Here is a 22,967-nt window from a genome sequence, read left to right as displayed (position 1 = left end):
GCATTGTGCTGACTACAAACTTGTTAAGACGGGGCAAAGGTGCCCCCCCTGGCTAGCTCATCGGCTTTGCAGTTTCCAGCGATTCCGCTGTGACCAGGCACCCAGACGAGCCTGATGTTGAAATAGCCAGACGCTATCTCTAACGAGGACAGACACTCCTTGACTAGCTTTGATTGCACGGTACGCGCGCTCAAAGCTAGTATTGCCGCCCTACTATCAGAGTGGATGCTCACTTCTACAAACGAGGCTGCACTACGCAGCAGTACTTTTACCGCCACCTTGATAGCAGCCACTTCCGCCTGAAAAACACTACAGTGATCCGGTAGCCTGAAGCTAAGACTGACGGAAAGCTCCTTGCAGAAAACCCCCCCTCCAACCTTCCCCCCTAGCCTCGATCCATCCGTGAAAAAGCTCACCGCGCCTCTTCTCCAGCGGTTTCTCCCATCCACATGTCCCTCGTTGGAATATGAGCGGAGAACCGCCTCGAGTGGCTGTGGAAGTGTTACGCACTATGAATTTATATTTCATGATATGTGCAGTAATCAGTATAAGAAGAGAAAAATTCAGGCCACTTGCTTTCTTTTAAGAAATGTAAATATTAATTTCGTATTTGATGACTTAGAACATGAACATGGTCAACCGACAGCGGTAATATACATATGTTGCAAAAAAAAAATTGACGTTGTATTATGAGCATTTTTATTCCTGTCTTATGAACGTTTTACATTAGATTTCAAAATTTCAAAGTGTTTTCCCCAAAACTCACGTTTTCAAAGTTAGTGCCTTTCTTAAATTCAAAACTTCTTCAATATTTCTCCATGAAAATTTAACAAAATATTCTTCAAATGTTATACTATAATAACAAATTGGTTTTTAAAAATATATTTAAATATATTTTTCATTTAAAAAAATAAGTAACAAATAAGGAAGGGCTAAGCTCGGGCGTAACCGAACATTTTATACTCTTGCAACTTGCAAGAGTCAAAGCCGGGGAAAATTTTTCTGGAAATAAAATAATATATCTGACATCTTTACCGATGTTTTCGGTAAAAAGTTTGCAATAGGAACTGTCGTTCTCATATTCGATATTGGGCTTGAATAGTTTTGATCCTACTTAGACAATTTTTGGTTATAATCCGAATCCACTCATTATCACAGAATTGATAGGGAGTTCAAAAAGATTTATCCTGCGTGAATTTGATTATTATAGCTTGATTGGTTTAGGAGATATGTACATTAAACTACTTAAAGGGCGGAGCTTTGCTCACTTTTTAAAACTTTTTTCAACCATAGATGCCATTCGCTAATGCAATTCATTGTACCAAATAACAGCCCTGTATCTTATTGCGTGGGTATGACAACCCTCCTTAGGTATCAAGAAATATGTGTACCAAGTTTTATCAAGATATTTCAATTTTTACTCAAGTTATCGCTTGCGCGGACGGACAGACGGACGAACGGACAAGCAGACAGTCGCTCGGAATTCAACTCGTCTTGTCATCCTGGTCATTTATATAAACATATATAACTCTATATCTATCTTGATTAGTTTTAGGTGATACAGACAACCGTTAAGTGAACAAAACTATTATACTCTGTTGCAACATATTGCAAGAGTATAAAAATGCGCTTTGTTTTACATGAATAAACTCCATTAGGCCATTACCTGCCCAAAATTGGAATATTGGAAGCCGTGATAGATATCTTGTCTCAACCGGATGAAGGCTAATAATTGAATCCTAAACCCCATACTGAATAAAAAAAAAAGTTAAATATCGAAACTCGGATTAAAAATTTATTTATATCTTGGTGTACCTGATACTTGTTTAATTAATTCGTTCATACTCCTTCAAGAATACAAACATTCAGTTAGTTTTACAATCCGAGTATATACTTGTATGTATATATGTGGGTAAAGAAAGTAAGAACTTATTAACATCCTTGACTTTTGCTTTCGCCACACAATAAGTTTAGTATGCTCATTGGGAATTAATTAAATTCATATTTAAGCCACAAAGTTGCAACACGTAAAGTATCATTAATCTTCCTAGCTTGGGTCAAATAAAACGAAATAAATATCAAGGCTGCCGTGTAGACGATGTAGAGGAATACATATTACAAACTAAGCATCTTTATTGTACGTCAATTTGAAGTAACTGAAACGAAAACTTACAGACTTATACTTGATATATTATGGGGTAAAAAAAAAGTTCTAGCGGTCAAATGTCCGTATTCCTTTTGCTCGTAAAGGTTAAAAAGCTACAAATAAAAGCAATATATCGGAATAAATGGTCATACAAATGACTGATTGTTTGATGGCACGAATAACCATATAGGAAAACATATACACCAATATGTAAACAACAAATACTCTGTGATGTAGTGGCCCTGAAATGTTAAAGTAAACTTATCTTCTTACGCCCAAAATGCACTGTATATTTTTGTAATTTAAAATAATTACTTTTTCTTCTAATATTGACCAAATATCGGAAAAAAACGCTAATTTTCATTAAAAAAATCCCAAGTCAAAACTTCAGGTTTTTTTTTTAAAAGTCGGTAGGCTTTATGTTTATTAAAGTCTCTGCTTTCTGATGGTATAAAACATATATGTATAAATACATTGCTATGGTAAGTTTTTCCAGAAATCCCCACTAAACAGTTGAAAAACGATTCAAAACTGTGTTAGTGTTGGTAATTATTGCATTCATATACGAGGGGTTTCATCCAACTATGATTTGTTTTTGTTTTTAAAAATTATTTACCTTGGTCTATAAAACTAAGCACAAAAGGCTCTCAGACGTCGTAAGTTTTATATACTCATTGAAATCGATCTATATTTTGAACATATTTTATTGATGCAAATTCTTTGATTTAAAGTTTTTTTGACCAAACATGCAAAATTATGAAGGCTTATTACAAGTCCGGTCTGATAAGTATTTGGTATTACGGTCAAATTATCAGAGGATTCGGACTAGTTTTTATAAATATTGTAAATCAGCATTCCGAGTTTGTCATATCGTCCAATTTTTATACTCTCGCAACCTGTTGCTAAAGAGTATAATAGTTTTGTTCACCTAACGGTTGTTTGTATCAACTAAAACTAATCGAGTTAGATATAGGGTTATATACATATATATAAATGATCAGGATTAAGAGACGAGTTGAAATCCGGGTGACTGTCTGTCCGTCCGTCCGTCTGTCCGTCCGTGTCTGTGCAAGCTGTAACTTGAGTAAAAATTGAGATGGCTTTATGAAACTTGGTAGACATGTTTCTTGGTACCGTGAGACGGTTGGTATTGCAGATGGGCGTAATCGGACCACTGCCACGCCCACAAAACGCCATTAATCAAAAACAAATAAATTGCCATAACTAAGCTCCGCAATAAGATACAAGACTGTTATTTGGTACACAGGATCACATTAGGGAGGAACATCTGCAGTTAAAATTGGTTTTTCAAAGTGGGCGTGGTCACGCCCCTAATAGGTTTAATGTGCACATAAAATGTTCGGTTACATCTGAACTTAGCCCTTCCTTACTTAGTGGGTAGTGGGCGGATTTGCCACACGATTTCAACTATTTTCACACTGTGGGTTGAGGTTCTAAAAACATTTGCTTCGTTTTGTGGGCGTGGCAGTGGTCCGATTACGCCCATCTGCAATACCAACCGTCTCACGGTACCAAGAAACATGTCTACCAAGTTTCACAAAGATATCTCAATTTTTACTCAAGTTACAGCTTGCACGGACGGACAGACGGACGGACGGACAGACGGACGGACGGACAGACAGTCACCCGGATTTCAACTCGTCTCTTAATCCTGATCATTTATAAGTATATATATAACCCTATATCTAACTCGATTAGTTTTAGGTGATACAAACAACCGTTAGGTGAACAAAACTATTATACTCTGTAGCAACAGGTTGCGAGAGTATAAAAAGATCTATCAAAATCAAGTCCTTGTATGGAAAACTTTTTTATTTTACAAATTCTATTTTTAAGATTTGGCTTTTTGAGAGACGACTATTGGCTGAGGAAATGTTACGCTTCCATTTCCACTATTCAAACTGACCGATCAAAATCAAGATAACGACTTTTTATACCCGTTTATCCTTAACAGAAAGTTCTGGAGCATGCTGGTATATCGGTCTATTCCTTTGTTTGAAATTCATTGACAACTAATATAACAAAAAAAAAAAATTTTCGCAGCCCGTATAATTTGAAAAACCTTCTTTCTTTCCAAATAGATCTCGTATATATTGTAGTATTTGTGAGATACTCAGTTCACATTACACACAAAAATCTTATATGTATGTATGTATATGGACAAATGTGAAAAATTATGGTGAAGTTTAAGAAGCCAAATTTCAAATGGAACCGGAAACTTCTGATCAAATACGAAAACTGCCAATGCTTATTAAGAAATCACAGAAAGCACAAAGTTTTACAACACACATGCATCAATGCCTTAAAGGCTATTTAGAAGTGTGCCAGTGTTGCCAAACACATTTTTGACCGCAAGGTATTTTAAAATAATAAATTTAAATAGTTTGTCTCATTTGTATGAAGTTTAGAGAAAAGTGCGAGTTGTTAGAGACAGTGCGGCATTTGTCCTTGTCCAAGTTAGTGTCTTTTCGTAAAAATATATATAAACTAACTACTAACATTAATTATTTCATTGGTGTATACCAAGGTAGTGGTAATAGTAGATAACCCTTAAACTGATGATTGAAAAATCTTAAATCTGTAATAATTTAGTAAGATTGGCAACACTGTCGACCCCTATCACTACACCAGCGGGAGATAAAAGCAAAGTTGTATTTACTATCTTGGTATGGTCTGACTTTGCGGTTAACTTGAGTGAAATTGAACGAAAACGCACAAAACTGTGACAAATCGGCAGATAACGCAAAAGTGAAGGAAGAAATCAAACGTCAGTTGCAGTTGCACAGTTTGCCACTTGCATATTGGTTGTAGAGCAGCTGAAGCACACACACAGCATTTGCGGTAACGAATAATGGCTGCATATTATAGTGCTCAGTAACTTTACCAAAATGTCAAATGGGTGACTTTTACATTTGACATTATATATTTACTTCTTCACGATATCATCTAAGATACCAGATATGCTAAGTTAAAAAAATAAAGCTTCAGCTTAAGCATATGTGAATAATAAAAAGGAGCAATCAAATAACTAAATCGAAACAAATAGTAACAGGAATTGGAAATATAATACTTTACAACTAAGTAAATTGTGAATAAATATTTTGCATTTTGTCTTTAGACAAACACCTCTATTTATTGCTAACTAGAATATCATGTAAGTAGTTTTTATCCTTATTAATCCGCAGTTATTACATAATTCCTTGTTAACATAAGTCTTTGCAGAAATATTTATTTATATATGTTTCCATTCTCACTTTTGTAGGAGACAAGAAAGGAAAATCAGGGCGGTTGCAAGTTGAAGCAATAAAATTAGTAGTAAATTCTTCTGCAAAATAAACCTATAAGACATTTTATAACGATTTTCTTGTAGAATATTGTAAAGTTTAGAACAAATAACCTGACTTAAGTTACAACAGTGGAGATGTGATATGCAACCACGGGTTAAAATTATTTTGGAAAGCTATATAAACTTTGTTGACTTAGGATTAAGAAATTTCGGCTATCTGTGAACTATCAGCAAAATCAAGTTTACTTCGCTCTTGAAAACGCTTTTAATTTAGTTTTCAACCAGATTTGGGTCTCAAACACGGGTGGAATAACGGATTCTAACTTATATATGAACAAGAAAAAACTTTAACTTCGGTTGCACCGAAGCTATAATACCCTTCACAAATACAAAGGCCCCTTACAAGAACTTGTTTCCAAACGTTCAATTTGTATGACAGCTAAATGATATAGTGATCAGATCAGACCAATTTCTGCTGAGAATAATTTGTTGCCTTAAGCGATAACTCGTGCCGAATTCGGGAAGATACCTCGTCAAATAAACAAATTTTCCATGCAAGCACTTTACTCCGATCGTTCAGTTAATGTGGCAGCTATATGATATTGTCATCCGATCTATACAATTTCTTCGGCGATTAGATTATTGCCTTAAATAATAATCCATGCCAAGTTTCCTGAAGATATCTCTTTAAATGAAAGAGTTTTCCATGCAAGCACTTCATTCCGATTGTTCAGTTTGTATGGCAGCTATATCCTATAGTAATTCGATATCGGCCGTTCCGACAAATAAGCAGCTTCTTTGTAAGAAAAGGACAGGTGAAAAATTTCAGATCGATAGCTTAAAAATACAGAAGGACAGACAGACGGACATGGCTAAATCAACTCAGCTCATCATGCTGATCGTTTATGTATATATTTATAGGATCTCCGACGTTTCCTTCTGGGTGTTACAAACTTCGTGGCAAACTTAATATACCCTGTTCAGGGTTCCCCCTGCTTGTAGGGGTAAGAATTTACCCGCGGTAAGGCATGCCTGTCGTAAGAGGCGACTAAAAGCCAATATGCACTATGACTGTTATTATGTACCTTCCTCAGTAATATCAGCATAGTATGTCAGAAATAGTGCTATAATACTCAGCTTGAACTGATATTATAGACTTTAAATGAAAAAGCAAATAAAAAGACATTTGAAGTTCAAGCGACAAATGTCACCAGTCATTGAGTAATGGGTTGCTCAACTGGCAGTAGTTTCGGCTACACAGTCTTACCGGTACCACGGGGAGCAGAAAGCCCTTGGACTTCGGTCCAATCTGCTCATTGGGTTATGGACCCTTTGGGGAGATTCGTGGTGGCTGTGGTTGAAACCTAAATGCAGGAAGAACTGAAAATTCAGCCTCACTGTTTTTTCAGTTCTAAAATAAAGTTGCAAAAAGCAACTGGGTTCCGTACCCGAAAACGGAAGAGGTTTTAGGTCGGCCTCGAATCATACCAAGATGGTAGTGTGGACCCAGACACACTGCCACTGGTATCCAAATAAATACTTGCAAATAGCTTGTATTGTTTGGGGCGCTTATCAAGGCCGTCGCCGGCAGGTACTCACGTAAATCAACAACGAAAGTTACCATGTTCAGGGTATAAAAATATGGACCATTAATGCAATACGAAAGGAAAGGGAGGTAAATAGATGAAGTGTCTTAGCGATGAAGCTATATGAAGCCCCTACCACATTTGGTTAGGCTAAAGTTTAGACCTTATATACACAATATTTATACTCTGAACAGGGTATATTAAGACAGAAGCGTGTAACACCCAGAAGGAAACATCGAGGCCCTATAAAATTTATAGGTATATAAATATCAGCGTGACAAGCGAGTCTGCATATACGCGAACTAGCCCCTCAGCTTTTAAGATAAGAATCTGCCAATTTTGGACGACTTTAGTAAATAGCCATACAAACTGAACGATAAAAATCATGTCCTTGTACGGAAAACTTTTTTATTTGACATGATGATGACATCGAACAAACTGTTCAGATGAGATTATTATAGCATATAGTAGCCAAACTGGCCGATCAAAATCAAGTACTTATATGAAAACTTTTGTATTTCTGAAGGGTTTTATAGCTTGGTGCAACCGAAGTAAGCTTTTTTTTGTTTGTTTATGCATTTCTATTTTCATATCAAATAATTATTGTTCTTTAAACTTTTGAAAATTTCCTAATATTAAATGTTTTTTTTGTACACTATGTGTGTGTATACGTACGAGGTTTGTTCAAAAAATATCGCGAATGTTATATTTCTTAGGATGGTGTTTATTTATTTATGTATATCTGGGTTGTCCTCTTCAGAGTAAAAAGGGGGAGATAAAAACTGCTTCGGAGGAGGAGCTGAAAAAGATCACAAAAAATTACTTTTTTAAGAGCTTTGAGGATTGAAAAAATGCTGCGATAAGTGCATTATATCTAAGGGTGATAGCTACACAATAGATATTCATTAATAAATTATAAAATACTTTTTGAACAAACCTCGTATGTATTTGTGGTACTTTTTGTTTGCGGCAAGCCGCAATGTGCCCGTAAAAACATTTGCCCATTTTTCCACACCTTCAATATCTCAAATTATCATTCTTGGTTGGTCTGAATTTTTAAAATTTTTTTTCTATTCTCTTCACATTCTGATTCTTTTGACTGCTGGCAAAACCTGGCAATTTTCCGCCACTGGTGCTACAATCGCTGCAAGTGGCACCTGCTTTCCGGTTGAGCGAACGAACTGAAACTAAGGGACAAACATGTACACACACTTCCAGCCAAGGAAAAGAGTTTTAGTACCCCTGAAGACTCCGGCTGTGAGAAGTGACACCCACAATTACACCGTGGCCGACAACATGTAGCTTCTTTTTGGCATTACTAATACTTATACCTATTTATACCGTTTACCAAAGCTTTTCTTTTATATTCGTTTTATATGACTTTTCTTTTAACGTCCAGAATTTCATTTTCTTAGGGGAGTTTCAACGTTGGTTTGCTTCTAGTGAAAGTTTACACTATGCAAGTGTGTGTACGGGCAGCAGTTTCTAGTGTGGGTATTAACACTAGCAAAATCCTTACTTTTAGTCCCCTTACTGCACGCAACGTTCACCAGTTGCTGCCACTGAAATTTATCTCCCATTCATCTAAGCGCCATTTATTTATATGCCTCCTCTTGACACCTATGCATACACACATATATATACCCACTCCGCGAAATTCGCTAACAATATTTTTCTTCACGTTGCATATCATTTATCAGCCTTGACGACAAATTTGTCATTCCGAAATCTGTCAATTCCTGCTTTATTAATATTACACCGCACACAGATTTCCAGCTGGTCGGCGATGTGTTGGTCTAGTCAAAATTTTTACCCTCCTTTCCTTACCTTTCTATGCACATAATACAAACATAGGCACTTTAGCGTATGCTTTAGTTCAACTCGAAGGTTTACTTGGTTGTGGCCGTTTTACTACAAACATTTATTCTGTGGTGGCTGATTTAACATTTTAAGAGTCAATTTATCGTTGGCCTGAGTAAATATTGCAAGTATGTTCCTCACGTATCGGCACACACTCAAACGGTCTGTAATAAGTCGCGTCAATTTGATATTCGTTCGACTTCACGCTGACAATAGAGGTTAGTGAGGTCACTTAAGTGATTGAGGGCAAACGAGCTCTTGCAATGGACACAACGGCACAGTGGGTTCTGAACTTTTGTATGGCGCTAATAAGAGTGCACTCAAATATTGAAATATGAATTTCACCTCTGCTAGTACTAGATTTTTAGGCACACAATACCAGTAGCCTAAGTAGAATATATAATTGGTTGAATTTATGTATCAAATATTACTCGTCCCTCAATGGTTGTCGCTTTGTTTTCATCGATTTGACTTTTATGATTATTCAAAAATGAAGGCGGCCATAACATAACAGTCAAGAGGGAACGCTACAGCGTCATCATTAAAGGCTGTCGATGTGGACGACGTTTGGTTCCAACAAGACGGCGCTCTTTGCCACACAGCCAAAGTATGGCATCATCACCAATTTATTGAAGGAAACTTTAGCGAGTGAATTATCTCGCGTCGTGGGCCTCCAAGATCCTGCGATTTATCTCCGCTGGACTATTTTTTGTGGGGTTATGTGAAATCGCTTGTCTACGCATATAAGCTCGACACGAATGTCTGCTTGGTTTTTGCTGACATACGTCCCTAGGTGATACGAAAAGTGGTCCTAAATTGCTGACTGCTACGTTCATTTACCCGAAATTATTTTTAAAGGATAATGGCAAACACTTATTAAAAAAGCTAAATTCTTGATAAAATTCAAAGTATTCTGAATTCTCAAATATTCTAACAGACAGGCATAGACTGCAGATACATAGAGGCATAGACGAACATGACCGCCGAAAATACAAGAAAAATGTTTAGAGTAGTTTCGAGCTACTTTTTAATTTAAACTAGTTTTAGTAATGATATGATGAAATTTCAGGAAAGTGAGGCGTGTAGAAAGCTGACAAATGCGGCGCCATAACTCTCAGCATTCAATCTGAGTTTACCCTGGCACAGTATCGGTTTTCGGCGTTGAAATTGTTAGTGATTTGCTTTGTGTTTCTCCTACGGATAGGGTAGTAATAAGTATGTAAGTCTTGTTCTTTAAGTTGATTTCTGTATAATATTATATAAGAAGATTGTGTGTATGTAAAATTAAAAATGATTTTTCGAAACTGATTTGCATTAAAAGGTTTTTTTCAAGTTTAGTACCAGTTCAGCTTAATTGGTTTTTTTTTAATATTATCCTATATTTGTTTAGCACAAAGCTGTGAAATAAGCACACTGTACACTTCGTATGAGCAATCCAATCAAGCGAATAACACCGGCACGCAAAATATGTGAAAGTGTCAACCAGATTGTAATCGCATTTGGTCTAAACCCACCGCTATAAAATTTACACGCACACATATGTCTGTTTAAAGGACAGTATTTCATTCCTGCGTAATTTTTACCTTCATACATATAAATATTTTTATTGCTTCGGTTTGAGGTATTTGTTGGTTGCCCTTTTAGTTTTCCTTGATGATGCTTATGTTATTTTATACTTGTAGATGACATAATTTTCCAAAAATACAGGTGAAATAGTCCACACCTCAACACAGGTACATACTTACACACTTGAGTAGGCAAATATGTTTCAACATTTGTACTTTAGTATAATATATTATATATGTGCACATATGTGGTTCTAAGTTATCTGCAGACACATCTCTGCTGCACCTTAACACTTTTTTAAGGAGCGCATTTTTATTGATGACATAAATAAGAAAAGGACAAACCAGAGCAAGTATATGCTTATAAAATGCACACACACATAAGTGCCAATATGTATAAGAACAGCGTCATATGCACACACATATAAACGCATATGCCATTACGCATAAAATGTTGTGAACGAAATGGCAGGACATGAAAGTAAACTAAACGCATACGCATTACGCATACGAAATACCAAGGACGATCAGCTTACTTGCACGTTCTTTATAAAGCGGGCGCGCGGTGAGTGTGACGGTAACATTGCTTTTACGAGATTAGTTATGTTGCACTAATGAAATGATGTCCTTTCCGTAGCATTTTACACCTCCGTGGCCTTTGCTCGCCTTCATTGTTTTGAATTTTATGACACATATACCATATTCCAAAATTTTATATTTATTTTGAGTGGATCTGTGTTTGTGTGTACTCAGGCGCGTGATAAGTTTTTGTTTACCAAGCCAATGAAGCGAACGAATTGATTTTGGGACAAATGCTCGATGGCCAAAAAATAGTGTTGGTGTTGGCGTTGGCGATATGACCTTTGAGCTTCCACTGCTGCTGCTATTTATACAGTTGCTGTGACAGCAGAAGGAAAGACACTGCACGCGGAGAGGTAAAGTAATTTAATGATAAGAGCACTTTTCTGGCTTGGTGGCACAGTGTTTATATAGCAGATGCGTATCAGATGTCCTTCGAGTGAACACGCTTCCACTTTGAACGCGCGAAAAATATTGATAGTAATAAAAAAAAAATACTTAAAGTGATGAACATTACAGCGGTTGTCTTGAGCTATCAATAATCGAATTATGTTCATGCATAAACCTATCAAATAATAATTCTATGAATTTTTATTGGCAAATTATGTAAAAGTGATTTCAATGAGACGCTATTACGAGTCTAGGTGGCTATGCCAGTTAGGAAAAAGAACAATAACAGTTTTAGAAAAGCATCCCAAATGATATAAACTGTAAAAAGACATTACGTTAAGCGTGTATGCTACGCGAACAGGAGCGGATTTACTGTTGTAGTTGCATTTGGGCCGAATATAAGAAGCTCGAGCTTAATAAAAAAGTTAGACAAGTGAGAAAGCAAAAATAAATCCTAGTTTAAGTTTATTGAAACCCAATGTAAACGAAAGATAAAATAACAAAAATTCAAGAAATAATAATTTGCCAGAAATCTGCTTTCGGGCAGAGGAAGGGGAGGGGGATGTTGGATTTTTAAGGGTTGAAAACGGTTGTCTTGTTTTCTGGCAAAACTACGGGTCCTGTACAAAAAATATATATGGCAAAGTTGATAATGGAGAGATCTACAACTTTTGTACTAACATATATTTCAGTACATGCTTCCGAATAAAAATATTAAAATGTTGTTAAAGATTATGTTACGTATTTAACTGCACTACTGGTTACCGTGCTTACTAGAAGTCTTTGGCAATCGTGACAGCAAGTAACACCTGCTACCAGTACCTGATGCATATAGGCGCAGGATGAAAGAAAATGGCAATATTCAGTTGGCACTCATAAATACTTCGTTTCAAATAAATATTAGCATAATATTGGCTTCTGGCTCCACATTCGTTCCAAGCAGACATACAGCAGGTACATGAGTGAGTTTGGAGTTGCATGCATATTTGTATTATATAAATATATATATAGTTTCGTATGCAATCACAAAGTTATCTATGATGAGGCAAATGGACGAAACCATGTTGAAGTGCAGCAGTTGATAAAAGACTTTCCTCAATGTGCAAGTACTGCGGATGGGGAATGCAATTCCAGCTACGTTTTAGGACTATAAAATTAAACTGCTTTTTATTTTGCATACGTTTGTTTTGGTAAAAATTCACAATATTTGTGGTATATGTATGAGTGAATGTAAAATTGCTTGTGTAGTTGTTGCATGCAGCGAACTGAACTATCACTGTTGGCTGATTCAAAAAGTATTTCTGTGGTTACATCTTAATTACACTTTTGGCTTACGCCCGTCGTTGGTTGCCAGTTGACCTGACCCACATATGTTGCCGCAACTAAAACAATGCGTTCGTAGATTCAAAATTAAATACATGTACATATATGTGTATATATATATGTATGTACATAAAATGGTATAGGCAGAAAAAAGAGTTGTGACCGAAGTTGGTGGTATCTTTATGAGAAACAGTAAATTTCAAATATACGGCTGCGTACGTGTACATACATATCCAGCGTCGGATTGCGATGTTAGGAAAGAAAAAAATATTCTAATCAAAAACATCAAATTGAAGCATACATTTTGCAACGCAAGCGTTTATAAAGTCCATTGGCAAAGGGTTTAATTAAAATTTTTTGATGACCCGGGCGAAATAAATCTACCACAACAATAAATCTGTTTTTGAATAACTTTTGGTTAAATACGACAGTGAAAGGTCTAAACATAAATACAAAAAGTATATTAAAGGTGACGAAATAAGTGCAAATACGGAAGGCCAAAATTCGAGTGTAATACTTTCATTAATCGATGAAACCGGGAATTCATTTCAATCACATTTGTATTTTATTAACTTATATATAGCAATGCTATAAATGGTAGTTATATCATAGCCTGCTATGCGTATTTATTGGGTCTATAACTATATTCGTGTTGTTTTATTTTTTCAAAGTTTGAACGTTTATTTAAGAAAACATGTGGAATAGCATTATTCAATGTATCGCCCATCTGAAGTTATAACATTTTCGCATTTTTATGGCAATTTATGGATTCCATCACAAGAGAACTGCGTCAGGTTGGCGGCCAAGAATGAATCAAGCCAATATTTGATACCCTGTCCTGATGTGAACTGTGTTCCAGTGAGGGCAATCTGCATCGACCGAAACATATGATAGCCAGAATGGGCAAAATCTAGGTTATAAGTCGGGTGAGGCAAATTTCTGAACTGCGGCTTTCCAAATAGTTTTTACCGGCCTTGGAACATCAGGTCGATCTTTGTCATGTTAGAAAATTATTGCCTCGTGTCTAGTCGCAAATTCTGGGCATTTTTCGGCAATCGCAAAGTTCAGTTTGATGAATTGTTGTAGGCAGCGCTTTTGATTAATGGTTTATCCCAGTTTTAGAAGCTTTAATACTACGCTATTCTTATCCCACCAACTACAAATCATTACCTTGGCGTCATGTATATTACATGTTAAATTGTTTTCAACGTCTCTTGGCTTCAATTCATAAGGCAACCGATTTCCTTTCTTGTGAATGTATCCGGCTGCTTTTAAACGTTTTTAACTCCAAAAGATGCTACGAGCTTTTCTTGTATTTGGCGACAATCTTCGTCGAGTAATGCTTTCAGTACCTCCTTTTTAATGACATATACTGAAAAAGACGCAAAAGGACAGTAGATTTCCAACGCATGTTCGGTATATTGCAACAATGGAATACTAATCAACTTAAGCCATCCATCACGAATATAGTTATGGGCCATATATATTAAAATCAGTACAGTTAACTCAAATGAGATTTATGTGATATAAACTCAATCAAAGGGGCTTAATTTATTATATTAAATATATATGAAGAAGAAGTCAACAAGGGAAACGGAAATCATTATGTTATGGATACGAGGGTTTGATCAAATTCTGGACCATTTTATATCATATTCTGCACCAACCCACATTATTTTAATTTCATTAAAATACATATGTATTACACATATTGACTAACATAAACGGTGCAAAGTCCGCTGTAAGTCTCCGTGTGAAATTTGTCCTAAACCTCTTTAGTGTGATCCTGCTTATATCTTTGAAGATAATTCTTTTGAAAAACTTGTACCTCTCTTCAAAAAATATTTCCAACTAAAAGCTCTTTAAATAAATTAATATATTGCTTCCTTTTTCATCGAATTATATAACTTAAAGTTTTCAAACAAATGACAAACCTTAGCAAAAATGTTTTCGCAAAAAATTTCCTTAAATTTCTTTAGTTTGGTATCTAAATTGTTATATGAATTTTGTAAAAGCGATTGAGTGGAAATTTTAATAAGGTGGTAAACCGGTAAAGCCAACCGATATAGATTTAGGGTTATGCGAATATTATAATCCTCAGAATGAGAAACCAATTTCCATTAATTTTGGAGCACAGCTATCTAAATAATTTAAATAACTGTTTTATAACCTATTTGGGGAAAATTTCAATTTTTGTGATATTTCTCTGATATAATGACCATTTTAAAACTACAAAAAGCGCAATAACTGTCCATTTTTACAAAATTTCGAGCGTTCCTTAGTTAGAGACCGTCAGATTTTTGATAACTATAAACAATTTGGCCGTTATAGAAATATCATTCAAAAATTCATAGGCAGTGTTTTTAACTTTTCATTTGGCTGTTGCTATGAATATACTTCTTTTTTATTCAGCAAGCTTGGAACAGTCTCCAGAAAACTCCGTCAATAAATAACATTACGCTACACATTGCTTATCCATTATCAACGACTTTTCAACCTAATGCTCAGTTTAAATTAACATTAACATTTAAAAGCGATACAACTATAGAAATAGTTGTTTTTAAGAGGACAGCATTATTGTTTAAAGCACTTCTTCGCGAAATAAGTACATACAAATATAAGGAACCACCCGATGAGCATGGGTTCACGCCCCACCTCCTCGTAAAAACGCGCACAAACAAACATGCAAATTGCGTTTGCCAACTTTTATGAATGTCGGCACTTACGCGTGAAATTGTAATAAACTTCCCCATTTCGGCTTGCTCGCAAACCAGACAAGCGGCGACTACTGCAATTTGGAAAGTAATAATAAAGTGAAATTATTCATGTTGTAAATTTGTAATAAAGTGAAATATTGCAGTGCATTTACGCATATGAATGAACTTACACACCAACACATATTCATATGGAAATATTAATTTGGTAAACGCAAAGCCAAAGTGCGCCTTTCACCCCTTGCATTTGTGAATTCAACGAATTTGCAAAAAATGCACTACAATGGGCTTCATTAATGGGCCAGCGAAAACACGACGCTCTTTCACAGCTCCATAGCTTTTTTTTAGTTTATAGAGTCAAACCACTTCAAGTGGACCCTGGAAATTTCTCTAAAATACCGATTTAGAAAATTAGCACTTTATTAGATGAGGAACCAGACGCACATCCCTTGATATAAATATTTCGTCAAAATTCATATTTTTGTTAATGTTATTGAAGGTTGAATTTTATACCACAATAAAATTGTGAAATTATTTTCTAAACTACTTGCAGATAAACCGATGAAGTTTTGTAAACTCAAAGAAAAATAGTTTTACTATATTATAGATAACATATTTTTTGACGGTCATTTGTTAAATGATAATATTTTACATAAATGATTGTTAATCATTTCATCACGCTAAAAAAATGCAAAATATGCGAAACAACGCGAAAAACGTTCACCTTTAATAATTTGAAAAAAATTGCATCTACTATGAATTTCTTTCTTTTTTGGATCTGTGGGCGATTACATTAAGCAAACAGTTTGCGAAACTTCAATGTCCGAATGTTTTTTTGGGGACTGTAAAAAGTGCTTTGGTGCTCATGCAGTTATCGAAAAATTTAAACAATTATTGACATTGACAGTTGTCGGAAGCTTACCCTACCGCGCATCGATGGATGTGCCGCGCGTTGAGAGAGCGCAATGGGGAACCAAAAATTCAATATCTGTGGAATGTCATAAATGAACAAACTTCTCTTTGCACATTATTAAAGGTGAACGTTTTTTGCGTTGTTATACGTATTTTGCAAATTATTTGGTGTGAAGAACGCATGAAATATTTCAATTGCTTAACCACAATTTTTGTAAAATATTATTATTTAAACAAATTGACCGTGGAAAAATATTTATAATATAGTAAACACATTTTTCTTTGAGTTCATTAAATTCATTGATTTATTTGCAGTAGTTTATGAGAAAAGAATTTTGCAATTTTATTGTGCTCTGAAATTCAAATTTCAATAACCTTAAAAAAGAAAAATGAATTTTGACGAAATACTTATATCAAGCCGCGAGCGTCTGGTTCCTCATCTAATGAATTGCTAATTTTCAAAATCGGTTATTTAGTGAAATTTTCAGAGACCAATTGACGTGGTTTAACTGTATAACAAAAGCACAAATATTCATAGCCGAGTCGGGCAACAAACATGTAGATTATGGACCACCACAATGACAAGTTTTGGCCATAACGAAGGGGGCGAATGTGTGAAGGTAGCCAAAAAATATAAGTATCGTATTTTGTGTCGAATATACAGGATGTAAAAAAATGTCCAGAAAAACTATCGAAGCAAAAACACAGAAAATAATATCATGACTTTTAAGATAACATTTATAACAAATATGTGTATATGGTTTGTACCGGATGAGAATATTCCATAAAATTGCATTTCCTTTAACTTAACTTTGCACGTGGAGTAGAAAAGGCTTTTAAGAGAAATTGTATATTTAATATTTATTGCTATAGTGGTCGTTCCAATGTCAGCATACTATATAATAGCCCAAATTGGAATAATGGAATCTGTTGTCATCTTCCCTTAGACTCTTAGAATACAATGATTTTTCCTCGGTTAATTGAATCTAGATAAAATTCAAATGAATTTAGCCCTAGAGTTATTCGGTTTCACTAGTGAATAAGATCAATCGTCTCAGAATTTTATAAAAAAAACAAGAAAAAACGTTAACTTCGCTTGCACCGAAGCTATAATACCCTTCACAAATACAAAATATTCCTAATAATAACTTGATTTTGACGGGTCAGTTTGTAAACTTTTGTTCTCTTAGGCAATAATCCATGCCCAATTCCGTGAAGATATCTCCTCAAATAAAAAAGTTTTCCATAAAAGCAGTTGATTCCTATCGTTCAGTTTGTATGGCAGCTATATGCTATAGTGATCTGATATCGGAGGTTCCGATAAAGCAGCAGCCTCTTGTAGAAAAAAAGACAAGTTAAAAATTTCAGATCGATATCTCAAAAATTAAGTAAGTCAGACAAACTTAATATACGCTATTCAGATGTAATAGCTCATACTGAAAACCACATTATGCGAATAATTATACATATACCGGACCATTTATTCTTCATTATAATTTTCAAAAGATCACATTAAATGTTGTAAATCTTTATATCACTTAAACTTCTGAGAATCTAAAAAACTCGGTTCTGTAAGACTTTAGTAATTTTTTACTTAATGTGAAATTATTTCGATCTGTGCCTTTAAATTATTTGTAATAGTGGTTCCCAGAAAATCTTGAATGATTGAAGATATGACAAACACCCATAACTTATATTTGATAAACCGAAATATATAAAAGTAAGTATTACGCCAAATTGAGTGATTTTTTTCCTCAATATTTGAAAATCCAGAAGGGGTTATAAATATGTATGTACATATGCTTGCAAATTTGTCCCTTAATCCAGGCAAACTCAGTATGACTATGTTTCAACGAACCCTTCGTTCCGAAGGCACACCGCGTGCCTCTCTACCCCTTTATAGAATTTCCGTTTGCCGCTGCAATGAACTTGAAAATGAATTATAAACTTCCAATTGAGATTCCATAAATCGAACTTTTTGCCGATTGAAGTGGTGTCTAAGGGCCCGAACGCAGGCAGGCAGCGCAAGCATACTTTAAGGGATTAGGATGATTTTCAAATGCTACACACAAAACAACGCATAACTAAATAAATTGTGAAAGTTTCAACAAATATGGCTGAAAAGAGGAAATGCGATTATCATCGTAAAACTATGTTAAACTACAAAGTTTATAGGGAGCGGGCAGAGGTACGAGTAGATGTAGAATTGTTGTAATCTATTTCGGAACACAGAAATGAACTTGTATTTGTGAGGAAGTGCTGGCAGGGAATAATAACAAGACATAAAGTAGACAGATGGGAAATATGCACTCAATTCAAAAGCAATGCAGTTGATTGCGGCCAAAGATTATAGTAGGCACAGCGGTCAATTGATAGACCTGCAACCCTGTACGTATACATGCAGAAGCTGACACTCATGCAGAAGCGTATACATGCAGAAGCTGAGGCAACATAAAGTTGAAATGGAGAAATGGCAGTAGCTTATGCTCAGTTACACATACACATATAGGAATATAAGTTTGTTTGGAATGTGTATCTGTTTATAGCTCACTTTGTGTATTTATCTCATTAAAGGTATCGAGAGTTCGGTCTTTTGTCTTGCAGGCAGCATAAAGATTGCATTTCAAATGCTTAATACAAGTACATATGCATTTGTTGTGGCAATGCTTCAACCAGGGATTTGTGAGCGATTACTACCAATGTATTGCACTTGTAAATGCAAATTTTGCTGTTTGCGTCACAAAAATCCAATCAAAATTGGGTTCATTGAAGGCAACAGAAACAACTTCAGTTGCATGCAACAACAATAATCAATGCGTAAAAAACTGTTGCATTTCGGGCAATATTATGCCAGTGCTGTTTATTGTATTTCGTACTTATTTCTTGGGCATCTGAGCGTCACTTGGTGTTGTTGCATAAACATCAAGAGTATTTACCTGTAATTTCTGGAAATTTTGGTAGCGATTGTAAAATGTCCCATTTGCAGTTTTTCATATACTTTGGCACAAAATTTCATTTGCTTGCATAATTGACGAAAAGCAATTATAAATTGATAAACATTTTTATTCACTTCTTTCATGAGTTACACGTACATACGAAAAACATATCCACTAAGAATTAAATTGCCCGCCAAACTGTCAAGAAGATATTATCTCGCCGGTTGGTTGGCTTCGTCCGGACAGTCTTGAGTACACCCTTTTCACCTAAATACAAGAACCTCAACTGCCAATCATCCAGTTACATAGGAACATACTTAACTTTTCAGTTCAGACTGGAAGACCAATCGTTAAAATATAGTTAAAACAATGAAAATTGTTGATTCCAACTGTCACGTAAGGACTGTTTCTGTTGCCCAGCAGCTAAACACTGCACAAAAAATTCATTTGGAATAATTTATATAAGGCTGTATAAAAAGAGAAACTCGATGTATAGGTGCCACTCGAGTTAACGCTAAAACACCTCATGGCCCGAATTTCCATTTGCCAAAGATAAACCATGCTCTGGAAGGCCAATAGTCGAAAATATCAACAAAATAATGGAAATTGTTGAGTACAACTGTTGTTGTGTGTTTTAGTTTTCCCAGGAGCTAAACATTGTACAAAAAATCGTTTGGTGCCATTTAAAAAAGGCTGACTATAAAAAGAAACGAGATGTATTGGTAATACACGAGTTAATGCAAAAAACACTCATGGACCGAATCTCCATTTCTGAAGCGGATGGTTACAGGTGATGAAAGTGGGTCATTTATGACAACGTCAAGCGTAAGCGGCGCAAACGGAGGTCAAGCCAGGATAGACGGTCAGAAAGGTTTTGCTATATGTTTGGTAGGATTGACAGAAAATGTTTTACTATGAACTGCTTCCTTATGGTCAAGCTTTAAAATTGGACCTGGAATGTCAAGAATTGGACTGTCTGAAGCAATTGCCCAGAAGCGGCTAGTTTTGACCATGAGGAATTGTGTGTCATCAGCTTATGAATTATCGACTTAATTTTAAACTGCATCGCTGGGAGATTATTAATAAATTACTTTATTTAGATTTAATTCTAAAATTATACAGCATACTCTGGTTTACCCTAATTCACATTTTTTCATACGGAATTTATGAAATTAATTGCATTAATACATTTCTTAATGTCTTTAAACTTCATATTTAATCTCTTAATTTCATGGAATTTTAAATTACCCTTCGAAATGTTAATGTTATAATTAAGGAAAAGTTTTAGTAGCATTCCGCCATTTATATTTTTGAACAATAATTCTTTGATTGTATGGAAAGGATATGTACATGTGTTTGAAACAAAATTGTTGCGCTTTTGTGCATGCAAAATTACTTTACAAAGTATCCGCAAAACTGCGGTTAGCCACGTATTCTACGAGTATACTTCGCTCCTCCCTTAACCTTACTCTTTGCTACGAACACCTGCTGTGCTAGCCATTGCCTATCAACTGTCGACCATCAACATTTTATATTTGTGGTTTCTTACTCATTTTCTTGCAACTCACTCTTATTATACTGTATTTATGTGAATTGTCCTTTTTTGTTATTGCTTTATTTATTTATGAAAATCAACAGTAAGACAGCGTAGTGCATTCCACTTTCTTACTTCTATTTGACCTCCAACAAAACGGAAGTTATTCTGCTTCTTGATTACTTGCCCGTTTGCCAAGTTTATGATAATTAATTAATGATGCAATTGTTGCAGCGAAATAAGGAGGATAATAGCACGGACTTAAGTAAGGCAAGCGAATGTATTAAAGTTACCCGTTAAATACCTACTGTCATTTGTGTATCTTCGCGAGCAAATCACATTGAGAACTTAATATTCCAATTAGATAATAGGAAATGTACAAAGAATTCATTTCAATTCTAATTATTATGTAGTAAGGGTAAAAACTAAGCTAAGTTCTTCTAAAGATGAACTTTTTTTAATTTAATATAGACTTCATGGAATGAACCTCCTTAAGGAAAGAGTAAGGAAGAGGACATTATTGCACCAATATCGCAATCGAATCGGACCCTTAATTTTTTGTTAGCGACGTGTGGAATCGGGTATCTTCGAGGCAGAGAAATCTGTCGGCGTGATGAGTGCCACGTTTGCCCACACTGGTCGACAAGCGCAATCTGAAGATTTAACAGTAGAGTTTGGCCCTTTTAAATGCAATCTGAAAGAGGTTTTTCGTCGTTACGAGACTGTCGATGAAGTTGGATCTACTGGCACATACCAGAGTGCAAGGAACAGTGTGAAACAGTGGACTTCACTTAACGAACTTTTGACTCGAATGAGGAGGTTTTCGCAGCAAGTATGTAGACTTACTTTACAGACGGGTTAAATAAGTTCGAACTAAAAGGTGACTATATTGAGACATAATTATATAGAAAAATATAATACGAGACGTATTTGCCAAAGAACATTCCTGTCATAAACACATATCAAATCATTCAAATCATTTCTGAAATAGACAATGCAGAAGTTACACGGTGTTACTCCTGACATTGTAATTTTGTTTTTGCTATTATTTTGATATGTCAATAACGTATGTGAGCATAGATGTAGGTGTTTCCTATCATAAGCGTAAAGGAAGGCTGTCTCTACACAAGAGTGTCTAGGAGGACCAACTAAAGGCAGTGACAAACAAATTTACTTGTATGTACAATCGAACACTTGCATAATGCCGGAAGAAAGATGAATTGAATTGTGAACCGCAACACATAAAACAATCACTAACAGATCACGGACGTCTAGCAAGGAGCATGCATCAGCGTTGCCATTTGGGTGGAAAGTGTAAGTGTTACATATTTGGCTTATTGTCAATTTTTTCTTAAAAAAATATATATGTATATAATTTTCAAAATAAATGTATTTATAACAGTTTATTACAACTACTTAAATACCTAGTCACAACCTTTTTCCGAATGTGCGTTTGTTAGCTACGCGAGTAGAAACACAAAGTAATTTAAAGTCTTTCAAACGGTTTCCTTTAATTTATTTTCCTATTGTTTGCGCTATAGAATCTAAATACATTTATTCATTTCCTAGTCATTACCACTCTTACTTTACACACTTTCGAAAATGAATGATTGTGGTGTTCATAAATGGAACAATTCGCGTTATCAAATAAAAATTATTTGGGGTTTCAATTCAAATTTGGTGAATTTTTAGTTTGTATGCGGTTCAGCATAATTGTGTGATGTGGCAACCACGGCATTTATATAAGAGGGTACGTGGTCGTGTAAAGGAAGTGGCAAAGACGAATGGGTGACAGTCATTCAAAGTATGCGGACATGGGTGAGCAAGTCCAGACCACAAATGCAAATCCTCACACACATACACACATCTACTCTGTCGAATTGTGGAAACTTTTTTACTGTCGCCCTCGCAATTCTGCTTGGCCTTTGAATTTCACCCATTGGAAGCTGCGATTCCTAGATGGAAATGAAAATAAAGTTGTCAATTGTGGCAGTCGTGCAGTAACGATTTATGTTCTTCCTTCGATGAAATTGATGTTGATGAATGCAAATGCATTCGGCGTAAATACGTAAGCGTGTATGTATAATATATATGTGTATAGTTTGTGAGTTGATG

This window comes from Bactrocera oleae, chromosome 5 (assembly GCF_042242935.1).
Source record: "Bactrocera oleae isolate idBacOlea1 chromosome 5, idBacOlea1, whole genome shotgun sequence".
NCBI classification, from domain to species: domain Eukaryota; kingdom Metazoa; phylum Arthropoda; class Insecta; order Diptera; family Tephritidae; genus Bactrocera; species Bactrocera oleae.
This window is presented reverse-complemented; position numbering follows the sequence as displayed.